This window comes from Schistocerca piceifrons, chromosome 6 (assembly GCF_021461385.2).
Source record: "Schistocerca piceifrons isolate TAMUIC-IGC-003096 chromosome 6, iqSchPice1.1, whole genome shotgun sequence".
Lineage (NCBI taxonomy): Eukaryota > Metazoa > Arthropoda > Insecta > Orthoptera > Acrididae > Schistocerca > Schistocerca piceifrons.
In genome coordinates, this window is record NC_060143.1 from 461,139,514 (window position 1) to 461,154,231 (window position 14,718).

Below are 14,718 nucleotides of genomic sequence, written 5' to 3' on the forward strand. Positions count from 1 at the left end.
TCTCAGTTCCTAGTCACGTGTTTCTAGAGCGTGAAGCTGTGTGACGTGGGGCTTAACATTATCCAGACAACAGTTCCGAAATGGGACCAAATGGATGTCTCAAAATTAGTTTGCATACATAGCTTTGATTCACAGTCTACAGTTCCCACTCTTTATTGAACGAGGTGTGCCTTTCGGTTCAAATCAGTACTTTTATGCACATAACAATCGTACAATCGGTCATTCCCCTTTGCATAAAATCCACTTTGTCGTATTCAGTTGTGTACCAGAAGTTTCAAGCATTTACTGCCTTTTCTGTCGCCTAGTTGGTTACGAAATCATTTTGACATTGAAAGTATAGCGTATTTCAGAATACGCATGCTGTCAGACATTTGGCTGTTTCGTGATTATCATTGACGTTCCACCACGCTGCCCTGTCATTAGCTCTCAGCTTCATTGGTGGGCGGCAGCGCGTTCTGCCCTGTGATCATACGTCCGCAGTAGAAAAGTGTTGAGGCGATTCAGCTGAAACCGAAAGACCGGCAGCAGCTTCGATCACAGAGGGTTGCAATACATTCACTCTTCACACTGCGTAGTTACAAAAGCATTTCATTCCCTCACTTATTATCAGATACTATGGTATAATGGCATTCTAAATTCCTCACCTCTTATAACATTCTGATCACCATAGGCATTGTTTCGCCAATAACGTTGATTATTTACCAAAGAAAAATAGTCGGACAGAAGTTACTTTACATGGACAACCATTTTCGGTAACTCATTAATGCTATCTTCAGTCGTCTATGGACTCCATGTAGAGACAATCAGATCTATCAACACTTGTAAAACTGGAGCCATCAATATGTTGATTCCATGTGTTCATTTTTGGAGTGTTCTCTTATTTGACTTGACAACAGTCGAGATATTGATGGCTCCACTCATGCAAGTATCGATATATCTGATGGTGTACACACGGAGCGCATAAAGGCCTGAAGATGGTAGTAATGAATAACCGTAACTGATCGTCTAAATAAAATAATCTCTGAAAACATACGTCGGCATGGCGATTTTCCTGACTGGCCGCTGACACGTTTCCACAATGGATCAACAGCGAATAACGTCAGTACTTGCCTGAACCACTTTTTTCAGTTTATCTTTTTATACCGTTTTCTACTGACGTATTTAATACTTGCAGCTTCTGTATCCTAAAAAAAATATAAAAATCTTGTTGCGTACTGTTTTGTGGTGTCATCGATTTCTCGATATCTTGTCCAGCGGGCTATCACAAGAGACTCCCCTGCTGCTCTGCTGTTCTTAGTATATTTCAAACTACAGAAGATCAGAATGAACCACGAAGCTTCTGGAACAATCTAGAAATGTACCCGGTATCGGGCTCCTGCTTTCCCTATGTAATGCCCTGTGCATTCCTGCATGACACATTTCACAGTACTACAAGCAACTTTCTCAGTGGAATATTAATAATCATATTAATAACTCAATCACGATGCTTTAAGAGAAATATGATTCTCCCTGCACTAATTTCGGGTTGTACTTTATAGAGATTTGCAGGTAATATGACTGAACATAATAAAATTTATTAGAACCAGTTCTGGAGGGAACAAGTACTGAAGGTATATGTTGTTGATGATGGATGCTTTTACCTTAGAGTAAATTGTTTATTCAGAATCTAAATGTAGGGCTTTCCTAAAATACGAAAATTCTCTTCTCTCTTCTGTGCTTGCATTATTTTTGAAAATTTTAGGTCATTAAGGTCATTTGACTCATTTCAAGAGACTCGACCCCCACATCGACCCCACTCAACCATACTTATGAGTCTATTTGCACTATGTAAACGTACGTACAGGAAATAGTCAACGCTGTCGAATAACAGTAAGTAGAATCATTGCAGAGTAGCGGTAAGTCTGCATATAACGAGTCTATTTGAATTAAATGGTAGTTACACATGGTGACGGTGATGCTGGAATTTCTTATTTTTCTTTTACTTCTTGTTATTCTTGACCTCAAGGATTAGGCTTACAGCCTGTACCGCTTTCACTGAAGCCATCTCTTGCTACATCTGTCTTTCCTATTTGTTTACAACTGTTCACTTCTTTAACTAAACTGTATTCCATTTTATGCATTCGGTGATATGTTCCTTCCGTTTCGTGCATTCGTGCTCTAGTGTTTCATTTATGCAGTAAATATTAATCTCTTCTCTCATAATTTTTATTGTATTTCATACGTTAGTACATCCTTTAATGTGCCGTAGAAATCTGATCGATGAGAGGATATGGAACAGGAAAGGTCTAATGAACTTGCATCCGGAAATGCATGGTTTCCACGCTAGAGACCATTAATTCAATCATAGTCTACATTATTACAGAGACTGTGCTCCAATACGCGCTGTACCATGTAGCCACAAATACAGTATGTGTTGAAAATAATATCCATGCACTTCAACGCAAGCGTGCATGCGTCATAGGATGTTCTGTCTCACATGTTCACATCGGCCAGGTTGCATCAGAACAGTGTCAAAGGCAGCATGAATACGCTCCTCCAGTGTCTCCACATCTGGAATGGGCTCTGCATACACGATACTTTTGAGATGGTCCCATAACCAGAAATCGCACGAGTTGAGATACAGGGAACGAGCGGGCCATGCAAATGGACCACCGCTTCCGATCCCTCGAGCAGGGTCCCCTCAGGGGACTCAGCATTTATGTGCTGGGTACGGGCTTGGTGAACCCGGGATCCCCGAGCTGGGGACTGCTGTGCGCCGCCAGTCCTCTGACACTGTAAGCTCTGGGCATGCTTCAGCGACCACCGTGTGGCGCAATGGTGAAACGTTGTGTGTCGCAGGGACCGGGGATCTTGGCTTGATTGCCTGTATCGCGAGGATGGTACATACCTCTCTAAAAAACCCTTCAATCTTAAGGTGTGCTGCGCGCCGATAAGATGCATGGCTGTTGAGGTGGAACAGTCGCTAGCGGGCGACCTCTGAGGAACCTGCCGCACCTCAGTTGTATAAGGCTTACCCAGGCATGCGGGGCTCTGTCTGGGCTGACGTTTCGTTCCCTAGCTGCTCGTGGGACGCACATGGCAACCACGTATTTCTCTTCACCAACTTCGCAATCAGTCAAGCGCATGAGGGAGGCTAGTCCTCCAGATATGCAGATGGAAAAGAGTAACAGGGCTCATGGAGTCGTAAATGACAATGTTTTCATCGTGATTAAGAGGAAGGAGGGCTCATTTGAAAAAGTGTCTCCTTTCTACATACATAAAGGTTTAGAAGGACTCGCAGGTACACTGAAATCTATCAAACGCCTGAGGAATGGTACCCTGTTAGTTGAGACTACTAGGGACAAGCAAGTGGAGCTGCTTCGGAAGTCACCCAAGTTAGGCGAGTATGATATTACTGTCGAGTTGCACAATTCCCTCAACTCCAGTAAAGGCGTTGTCACCTGCCGTGATTTAATGGATATCGATGTCGACGAGCTGAAGCAAGAATGGGCAACACAGGGGATTGTAGACGTGGAACAAAGGACACGTAGGAATAATGGGGTTATTGAGAAATCTGCCACCTTCAATGTGACTTTCAATACGACTGTCTTACCTGAATACGTTCTGGCTGGTTTCCTCTGACTTAGGGTTCTGCCTTGTCTACCTAACCCTATGCGCTGTTTCAAATGTCAGCGATTTGGCCATATGACACTGAGTTGTGGGGGTGAACCAACCTGCGGTATATGTGGCAAGGCAGCTCATGAAGCTGGGTCCAACTGCACATCTCCAGCACTTTGTATCAACTGCTCTGGGAGCCATCCCGTCTGGAGCAGAGACTGCCCCGTCTTTGCGGAAGAACGAAAAATTCAGGAGGTCAAGGTGACAAAGAGGCTACCTTATGTGGAAGCCAAAAAAGAGTATAGGGCTACAAAACCCCCTCTCTTTGCCACATCCTATGCCTCCTTGGTGCACAACCGTGCGTCGCGAGTAGACGCTTCGACGCAGACCCTGTCCAGTGTTGCAGTATCCTCCACCAATACCTGTACCTGCGTTTGCACCTGCCAGAGCACTCCCACTAACGATATAGCTATTCAGGCTGCTCCGCCTGCACCAACCGCTATTGCAGAGAAAGCTCCAGTGAAGCCTTCGAAGGCCCTCCAGAAACAGAGTGCCTCTCCACTTCCCCCATCCCCGACTTCCACAAAGAAAACGGGACCAGGGAAAGGGGCACGGCGTTTGCCGTCAAACCTGCCAAAGGCACCATCGGATGTCGTCATGGCATCCCTGACTGATGAGGAGGACATCGTCATGGATTTTGATACCTCTTCCCCAGAACCTGGCAGCCCCTCTGCTGCCACTCGCTCTACAAGTGCCTCACCAGCGCGGCGCAAAGACAGGGGGAAATCTAAACCGAAACGCTGATATGGCTCCCATACCTCAGTGGAATCTGAATGGAGTCAGACCTTGCTTTGCAGAATTGCGGCTGTTACTACAGGAAAACCCCATTTGCATCTCTTTGCAAGAGACACATCTTAAAGAGACTGACACGCCTGTACTTACGGGATATCACATGTACAGGAAAGACGACCTGACTGGTAATAGGGCTCAGGGTGGGGTGGCAGTGTTCATTAAGGACACATTCCACTCCTCACCTGTGACCTTAACCACAACGCTACAAGCGGTTGCACCTCGGATCCTGGCCCAGGTTAATGTTACAGTGTGCTCCTTGTATTTACCACCCGCTGAGCTCATTGACAGTGAAGCCCTCGCACGGCTCATTGATCAGCTACCCCGTCCCTTTCTCATTTTAGGAGACTTTAATGCTCATAATGCATTATGGGGTTCCAACAAAACCTGCCCCAGAGGCCAGATGATTGAGCAGTTGCTCAGGACTTCCGACATCATACTGCTGAACACAGGTCAGGCCACGCATTTTAGCACCGCTTCAGGTTCGTCTTCTGCCATAGACCTCTCTATTTGTTCGCCTGTGCTTGCGGACATTGTTCAGTGGATCGTCGACGACGACCTTCATGGCAGCGACCATTATCCTATCTGGCTCCATCTGCCAGTTGAAATGGGTCGTGTCGCACAGCAGCCGAAATGGTTGTTCCGGTAGGGAAACTGGACGCTCTACCGGCAGTTGGCTGTTTTTGAACGGTGTGAAGGCGTCCAGGATTGGGTGGATCACATTACGGCGGTGATGCACCATGCCGCTGATGTTTCCGTACCAAAGTCAAAGGGAACACCTGTGAGGCAGCCTGTTCCTTGGTGGAATGACGACTGTCGTACCGCCATCAGAGACAGACGGGCGGCTTTGAGACGATTCCGTCGGTGCCCCACTGCTGCGCATCTGACAACTTTCCGAATAGCACGGGCGCGGGCGAGAAAAATCGTTAGGGAGAGTAAACGGAGGTCTTGGCGTGAGTTCCTGAACTCCATCAGTAGGTCCACATGTTCAAGCAAAGTATGGGAAGCCATTAGGAGGATCTCAAGGCGATACTCTCGACCGCCAATAGCAGCTATACGTGAGCGGGGGTGTTTCCTAACATCTCCAAGAGACATCGCCCGGGCGTTGGCAGAATCTTTTCAAACTATTACGGCCGATTCTAGCCAGGACCCAGAATTTCTGAGCTATCGGGGCACACAGGAGAGGGCTGGTTTTGATTTCCGTTCAAAGAACGCTGAGGAATACAACCAGCCTTTCTCTTTGTGGGAGTTGGACTCTGCACTGTCCGTATCTCGGGATACCGCACCTGGTCCAGACCTGATATCGTATAGCATGCTGCAGCAGTTGGATCTGCGGTCACAGGAAGTCCTCCTTCAACTTTTTAATGAAATTTGGAAGACAGGCGACTTTCCCTTTTAAAACCAGGGAAGGATCGGACCGAACCCAGTAGCTACCGTAGCATTAGTCTCACAAGCTGCGTCGGAAAGACATTTGAGCGTATGTCAATAGGCGCCTGGTGTGGGTTCTCGAATCCAGATCCTTACTTACCCGCTGCCAGTGTGGGTTCAGGAGGTATCATTCCACCCTAGATAACCTGATCCTACTCGAAACAGCGATACAGGATGCTTTCCTACGTAAGCAACACCTTATCGGGGTTTTCATCGACCTGGAGAAGGCGTACGATACTACCTGGAGGCACACCATTTTGCGGCAGCTTTATGAGTGGGGTTTCCGTGGGCGTTTACCCACACTCATCAGATCCTTTCTGTCGGACAGGTATTTTAAGTATAAGGTTGAGAATGTCATGTCTGACCGTTTTAAGCAGGAGAACGGTGTCCCTCAAGGAAGTGTCCTCAGTGTGACAGCTTTCGCAATTGCCATCAATAGTATTGCGTCCACAGTGCGACGGCCCGTGCAGTGCTCCTTGTTTGTGGACGATTTCTCCATTTTCTGTGCGTCTTCCTCCCTCACAGCTGCTACACGCCAATTACAGCTGACACTCGTGCGATTGGAGGAATGGTCTAAGACCACGGGCTTTAAATTCTCTTTGGAGAAGACCGTTTGTGTAGATTTTAACCGTTCCCGTTCTCTTTTTAATCTCCCTGTTTTAAAACTAGGAGACACTGTTCTCCCCTTTGTGGAAAAAGTGAAATATCTTGGGCTTATTTTTGATGAGAAGCTCACATGGTTGCCCCACTTACAGGATCTAAAGGTCCGCTGTTTCAAGGCTTTAAACGTCCTTCAATGCGTCAGTCATAGATCCTGGGGCGCTGACAGGGCACGTCTGCTCCAACTTTATAAGGCCTTTGTGCGACCTCGACTGGAATACGGATGTCAAGCTTATGGCTCTGCAAGACCTTCCTACCTCAAAATGTTGGATGTGATTCACCATGAGGGTATTAGGCTTTCAACGGGGGCTTATCGCACGAGTCCGGTTGCTAGTCTGTGTGTCGAGGCGGGAGAGCCTCCGCTGTCCATTCGGCGTCTTCTCCTCGTGGTACGGCACGCGTACAGGGCCAAGTCCACTCCTCTTTCATTAGCGTCCGACACTTTTTCCCAGCCGGCACTGGCACGTCTCTTCCGCCACCGTCCGGCGGCAACAAAGCCGTTTGGCATCCGTGCACAGGAGAGTCTCGAGTCGGTACACCTGGAGGGCATTAAGGTCCTCCACCAGGGATGGAGTAGGGGATCTCCCTGGCGACTACAAAGGCCAAGATTACTTCTTGATCTGGCTGCTTACAGGAAGTATTGTACCCCAGACCACCTTTTTAAAATTAAACTTACTGAGATTTTAGAACGTCATTCCGATTTTATTACTGTTTACACGGATGGGTCTAAACAGGGGGATTTTATGGGCTGCTCTGCTGTGTTTCCCGATACTGTCCATCGGATAGGGCTCCCAGAGCAGTTCTCAGTTTACTATGCAGAACTGTTTGCCATTCTGCAAGCATTAGAGCATATGCGCTGACATCGTGGCACGAAATTCATCATCTGCTCCGATTCCCAAAGTGCTCTACACGCTCTTGAACAGATGTACCCAGCAGATTGGATGGTGCAAGAGGCGCGGGACGCACTCCTGCTCTTGCAACAACAGGGTAAGGATGTGATTTTCTGCTGGGTTCCAGGGCACATAGGGATTCCTGGAAATGAACTTGCAGATGCGGCTGCCAAGGAGGCTTGCTCCATCCCACCTCCTGCTCGCTGTTCCGTCCCCCTGCAGGCCATTACGTCTTTCGTGACTCGGAAGGTCATGCGTTGGTGGGAGGCTCAGTGGCTGGACGTGAAGGATAATAAGTTGCGAGCGGTGAAGGATTCTGTCCGACCGTGGCTCACCTCCTTCCGACAACGACGCGCTGAGGAAGTAGCCCTTACACGGCTTAGAATAGGACATTGTCCTTTGACGCATGGTTTTCTGTTACGTCGTGAGGAGCCACCAACGTGTCAGACATGTGGGACACAGCTGTCGATACGACATATTTTAACTGAGTGTGTTTTATATGCGGGTTTGAGGGAAGATTTCAGTTTCCCACCAGACCTACCCTCTCTTTTAACTAATAATGAGGCGAGTGTCGCTAGAGTTTTATGTTTTTGTGTGATGTCTGACCTTCTTCCCAAAATATTGGGATTGAAGTCTTAATGTGCTGTCCAGTGGTTTGGTCACCCATTATTTGTAAGTGGTCACTCAGCCACCGTTACTTATTTTTCCTTGTTGGTACTGCTATTTTATTTTTAGTTTTATCTCCCTGTTTTGATCTGCTGTGTCCATTCTTGCAATTTGAACAATACCAATTCTCTCACGATTCGGCTCTGAATTGAACTTTTGGGAACGGGCGCTGATAACCTCGCTGTTGTGCGCCCTAAAACACTAATAATAATCATCATCATCGAGCAGGGTAAATACGACTGAGATGGTGAAGTGGGTACGAGCGCCATCATGCAGCAGCCACATAACCCTTCGAATCATCAATGGCACTTCTTCCAGCAGTGGAGGAAAAGTCACCTGCAAGAAACTCAGATAGTTCCGGCCTGGAACTTCCGACGTGTAAGGCCCCAGAATATGGTCGACAAATATCCCAGGCCACATATTCCGTCTGCACCGATGCTGACTTTGGCTCTCCTGTACTGTTGCCCAGGAGTGGAACATTCAAGGGTGCTTATTGTGGTGACCCTGGACACCTATACACTGGTGCACTCGTTGAATGAAAGAATTATTTACTGCTTCCAGTGTTGCCTGCTGAAGAGAATTACAATCAAGCGCGATACGTTCCTGCATGTTCATTGGAGTTGTTGGAATATCGCGATAGACAACGTCTTTAATGCATCCCCAAAGAAAGAAGTCTATAGGTTTTCAATTAGGAGACCTAGCAAACCAAGTAACTGTTCCTCCTCGACCAATCCACCTGGCAGAATACCTTCGGTTCAGAACACGACGTGGACGCAAGGCATTATGTGCTTTACATCAATCGTGATGATACCACATAAGCATTATGGTCCCTAGCGGCACTTTGTGACCTCCCCCTCACTTATCGACCTTAATGACAGTAAAATTAAACCGCGTGTACATAATGGAAATTTGGGAAAAGCAATCGTCACCGAAGTTAATTAGTCTGTAAAGAGGGAGGAAAGAGTTACAGCTACATGAAAGAAAAAATGCAAACGAAATTGGTGAAAATTAATTTTGAGAAAACGGTAAAATTAATAAAGAAAGTAAATGTGCAGTCGTTACGATAACACTTAATTAGCGTTAATTAGATATTACAGATTTGGGGAAAATTATGGTCGCCAGTCCTATGGACAACTACTACGATAACTAAAAATGAAAGATTAATGCACATATAATTAGCATTAAAAGCGTGGCAACTGAAGGTCGACACATACTGTGTGAAAACTGAATGTTTGTCAGAAGTAATAAATTTCGTTACACTCTGACTTAATTTAGAAAAAGAATTAATAAAACCGGAAAATTGAAAGTTAATTGATTGACTGAAATTAATAGTGAACTTTGTTTCTGAAGCACCATGGAATTCAATAAAATAAGGTTAGCCTTGGGCTACCTGAACAATCATTTCAAAAGCTACTTGAATCTACACAATTTAGAAATAAGGGATTTAACTTTGAACTTGAATTAAATGATTCTGAACAATTAACAATAGTAAAATTTAGTACGTACCAAGCTGAGCTGCAGTCACAGGTAAGCTAAAATGTGGTTGCAATACCTGCACTCTTAATTTGTGCTTGTGTAATCTGAATATTGTAGCCAGCTATGAATACCTTAACTGAACTTTGAAATTAAAGCAGTGAAATCGAATGATATTACTTTCATGCTGGCGTTTGAATTTCAAAGACACTCGGGTTCATTCCGGAAAAGGAAGGTACCCTACTTGGTAATGCAATTGGGACAATGAGCAACAAAGGTTCATGCTAAGTTGCTGTAATTTTGTTAGGCAAATGGAGCAATTTTAAAAGCTTAGGTCTCCCATACAGTTCTAAGACTTAACGTGCTTCCAGTCTTCCTTGTTGGTTGATTGAAGGTTTGAAGTTGTCGGTCGAGGAGGTGGCGACAGTCACTCATTGTCGGCCGTCGCTGTTGCAGAAGATGGATGTTGGCGCGCCTTCTTCTCGACACTGTCACCAGGCGGAACGGGCTCTTCATGTGCGCCAGCTAATGCTTCCCGTCCGCGACACCGTGTCAGAAACTATCATAGTAAGTCGAGCGCAATTACATGCTGCCAAACGACGAAAGCGCGGCAACTAGCGGGAACGTCGCACAACACACCTGCTCCACCGACTTACTCCAGCCAGGCTCCCTCTGCCCGCGCTCGATCCGGCAGAGGTAACACTACCAAAGGTCCTAAACACTTTGGTTCTGCACACCACGTCCTATCGATGTAGTCGTTCGATAGCATAGTTTTACCTAGGCCAGACTCAGCATAAAAATACAAATAATATTTACAAAACAAACCAATTATACATCGACATTATTGCATATATATATATATATATATATATATATATATATATATATATACAAATAGTAGAACAATTACAATATATAAAGACACAGAAATATCATATCTTCAGGTAACAAAATAAGGAAAAAATTTATAGTATAATAGATGGAAATAGGACGATATGCATTTCCGGCGTTGCACCTGCCCCACATTTTCCGAGGATGTTCGTGTAACGTAAACAGACTCAGAAAATGTCCCATAAAGGAAAAAAAGCAGCGGAAATGCATATGCTCAAAATATCAAGAAAATTTAGCAATAGGCTAATTAACTGTAAACCAATTTTTAGACCACAATAACTGAGTGAGACACTCCTAACCTTTTTCCAGTCTGTCATCTTACACAAAATAAAACAGGTTGACAACATATTAAAATTCATAGAAAACGTAGAAAATGGTTCATCTATTCCAAATCAGCAAAATTCCTAACAGTACCAAGAAATGGAATACTATTTACAAAATTAACCAGAGTACATGGCCATAAAAAAACAGGTATATCAAAATACGCAAATTAATAATTAAGTACGTAGAATAAACATTTTATATAACATTTTCATAATTAATATTCTCGCCATGAGAGTCCACTTAACGCTAAACAAGAAAATAATATACAGCAGATCGAAAAAATATTGACAGCAGAATTGTTTCACATCAGCTGTCCGGGAAGGAAAACAACTCCGCCTTCCGTACCCGCAAGTACAAAAATGCCGAGAGCGGCACAAGAGCCGACAGCGGCTCCGCCTCGCCAGTATTGTTGCGCCCGCCTGTGAGGAACGCTTGATATCACTCCCTGTGTATCGGCATTTCCAGAACGTCCGTTTCACTGAATTCTTTCGGAAAAACTCACTCCCGAGTAATCTCAAGGAGTCCATTAACAGTATCATAGTGGATAACTCAACACTGTCCATCATCACACGCACTTACTAGCCTGAAACTTAAAACAGAGTCTAAGTACATCGGCAATGACTAGTAAAACACACAGTCATGAAATCTTTCAGCTAGTTACAAAATCATATTTACATACCTTAATCTTCTGTGACTCAGCTGAAAACTTAAACTAGGAGCTAGGATTTTTCAATTGATTAATAATCAGTTACTCTTAAATCATTTAATCAAAATTTATTACTTATTAATTAAAACTACTTTAATGACCTCTTGGTCAGGCAAAAGCATGGCAATCTAGCAAATCCTTCAATATTTCAATCTATGTTTACATACTGTACAAGTTACACATTCTGTGGTATTAATCAATCCTGGGTTGGTACAATTTCAGGTCTACAATGTTCCGTATACCTAATAGTTTTCCAGAGCTTGGATACTCTAAGCAATAATCATTTGTGTGAGGTATACCAATGACTTTATATGGTCCATTATAAACAAACTTAAATTTAGAGGTTTCATTGTCTACCTCGCTCGATTTCTCATGAGCTTTTACAAGTACTAAGTCTCTGATTGCAAACTTAGCAAAACGCGCTTTAGCGTCATGACGACGTATGCGAGCATCGGCTTTTAGCTTCATTATTTCTCGCAAACGATCTTTTTTCACACCAATACTAATGTCAATCCGTGTAGGGAATTTGATTATCTCTTCCACAAGTCCCGGTTTCTCTAAAAACACACTATTATTCCTCATTATTACTTCATACAGGCCTCGTCTTTGTTCGTGTGTTATGTTTGACACAGCGTCTACAATACTTTCCAATTCACTTTCTACACTATTTTCAGTGCCGAGATTCCTCACATTACAGTAGTTCAAATTCATACCTACGTCAATAGCACCCGGCCAGTTAACAACGTGTATAGGCTGGTATTGCCTATGCACACGGTCTCCTGCCTCGTCAAAACTTGTGCCGTACATGTTCAAGTTTTGCTTTCGCAATTAATCACTGCACGGTACTTTAATAGCCAGTCTAACCCGATAATTACTTCCGCAGTTAAGTCTGGCACGACTACAAACTCTTGTTGAAATTGCGCCCCACATATCTCGAAGTTGATAAAAATCTGTTTTGTGACCGGTTTACTGGCCTTCCCAGTAGCACCGATAATTTTCACTCCTGTTACTGGCATAACTACGATACCAGGTCTGTCTTCCAGTAACTCAAATATTTTCCCAGATACAGCACTGAATTCTGTACCGGTGTCAATCAACATGTTTAGTTGTAGGTCGTGCATATTAACAGACACTACTATCTGTCTACACTTGTCCTCGACTGTTTCTTTATTTTCCCACAATAAATCCTCGTCTATATACAGGTCATTCCAGAAAAAACCATCCGGCTTTGATTCTAAATCCGGCTTATCTGGTGGCTTTTTCAGCCTCTGCTCACAAACAGTTTTAATTTAAACATGTTTGTCCTGAGGCTTAGTCTGTAGCTTCGCCTCCAATACCGAAACTTTTTCCTGTAATTCATCAAATAGTGAGTGTTGCTTTACTATCGATTCACTAATTGTCACCTTCGTTGATTCCTCTTTGGCCAGATTGATCTCATCTGCCAATCTTCCTGGAGGACCGTGTAACGTCAGCTCTAACCTCATACACGCTGTAATCTACGTGCTTTTCTACCAATCGTGTCCGGTTATCACTAAAATTCTCGTAATCTCTCTCCTTAATACTTTCACAATGTTTAAACTGGAGTTTTGCGTCGGATGGGTCGGCCACTTCTACCACTATAACTTTCGGTAAAGTCTGCCAGTTAGGGCCAGAACTTTCCGTTACTACCTCAACATCCAACTCCTACGGGACGAAACACGACGAATCTTGCTCGTGCTCCCCATTAACATCAACTATTTCTGGTAAAGTCTGCCGGTTAGAGCCAGAACTCTCTATCACTTCACAAACATTATCTTCCTGCGGGACGAGACGCGGCAAATCCTGCCCACGCTCCCCATAAACACTTCTCTCGTACACGCCCCTATAATCTCTCAGTTCCTCGTATAAGCGACCGAACTGCCTTAACCAGACCTCATCCATCTCTGCATCCCCTCGCTCGATGACGGATTTTTATCCGACATCTGATCTTCTCCCAACACTTGCGAATCATTCTTAAACTCAATCTCCAGTTCCGCTGTGGGTGTTACAGCTGCCACTTTATAATCGATTTCCGGAACACTACTTAAATTGTTCGCACTGACAGCGAATGTATTTTCTACTGCCGTGTGTACAACTGATCTACTACTTGTGGGCGCACTCCTTTCTCCTAAAACTGGCATACTCTCCCGCCGTTGATTATTCCATACGGAATTTTCATAACGACGGCACCCCGGTTTTCTACTGTTATTGGGCCACCAAAATTTCTCTACACCCGGTCGGCGCCTCACCGGCGCGGCTAATGGTTTCCCTGTCTCGTCCCAGCATATACGCTCCCCAGATGCTGCTGAGGCGGCTGATCGCACCCTCTGGTGTTATTACTATTCCGCGAAGCCCGGATCACGCTAGCATTGTACTGGTTTCCGTCATTCCTGTTATTATTTACATTTTACCGAATTTCATTACGGCCCGAACCACTATTGTTATTGCTGCCAAGGTTGCGGTATGCATTTTTCCCATGGTTATCGTTGTTGTGGTACCCGTTATTGTTACCACGGTGATTATTGCGCCAATTGTCCACGTCCTCAACTCTTTCCAAGAAATCATTGATTGTTCTGTAATTGCTTCCTACGTAGCGTTTTGTATCATCTGGTAGCTTCTTGTAGAGTTCCCTGACTATTTCGGATTCCGTGCGGCGATCACGCAAATATTCCAACTTGCGGATCCAGCACTCACAAAACTCCTTCATCGAACCACACGAATTCTCATCGAAAGGCCTTGATACGACAAATTCGCGCCAGACACTTTGTTGTTTTTGCTCTGACCAGTATTCAGCCAGAAACAATTTTTTAAACTCGTCGAAAGTCAGGTTCGTGATATTGAGGTTTAAGCCCCAACGCTTGGCATCACCAGCCAACTCTCCCCATTGATTTAAATCTGTGCCCGCTGGCATCAAGGTCTGTAATTCCTTTGCGTACTGTTCCAAATAGCCCCCAACGTTATGTATGGGATGAAGGCCAGGCAACTTAATGGACCAAACGAGGTAAGACAGCACGCCTCAGTACTCATTAAAATCAGAACTTGTGCCTGCAGCCCTGTGATTTTAGCTGTTGTCATCTTGGAGGTGTGCACTGCCTACCAGTCACGAATACAAAAAGGAAAGGGCAACATTTGTTCACGGATACTGGTGAAATAAACATCCTGGGAGCTGTTCACGGTAAGATAAATCAGTGGACTCTAAGCACAGTATGAAAAACA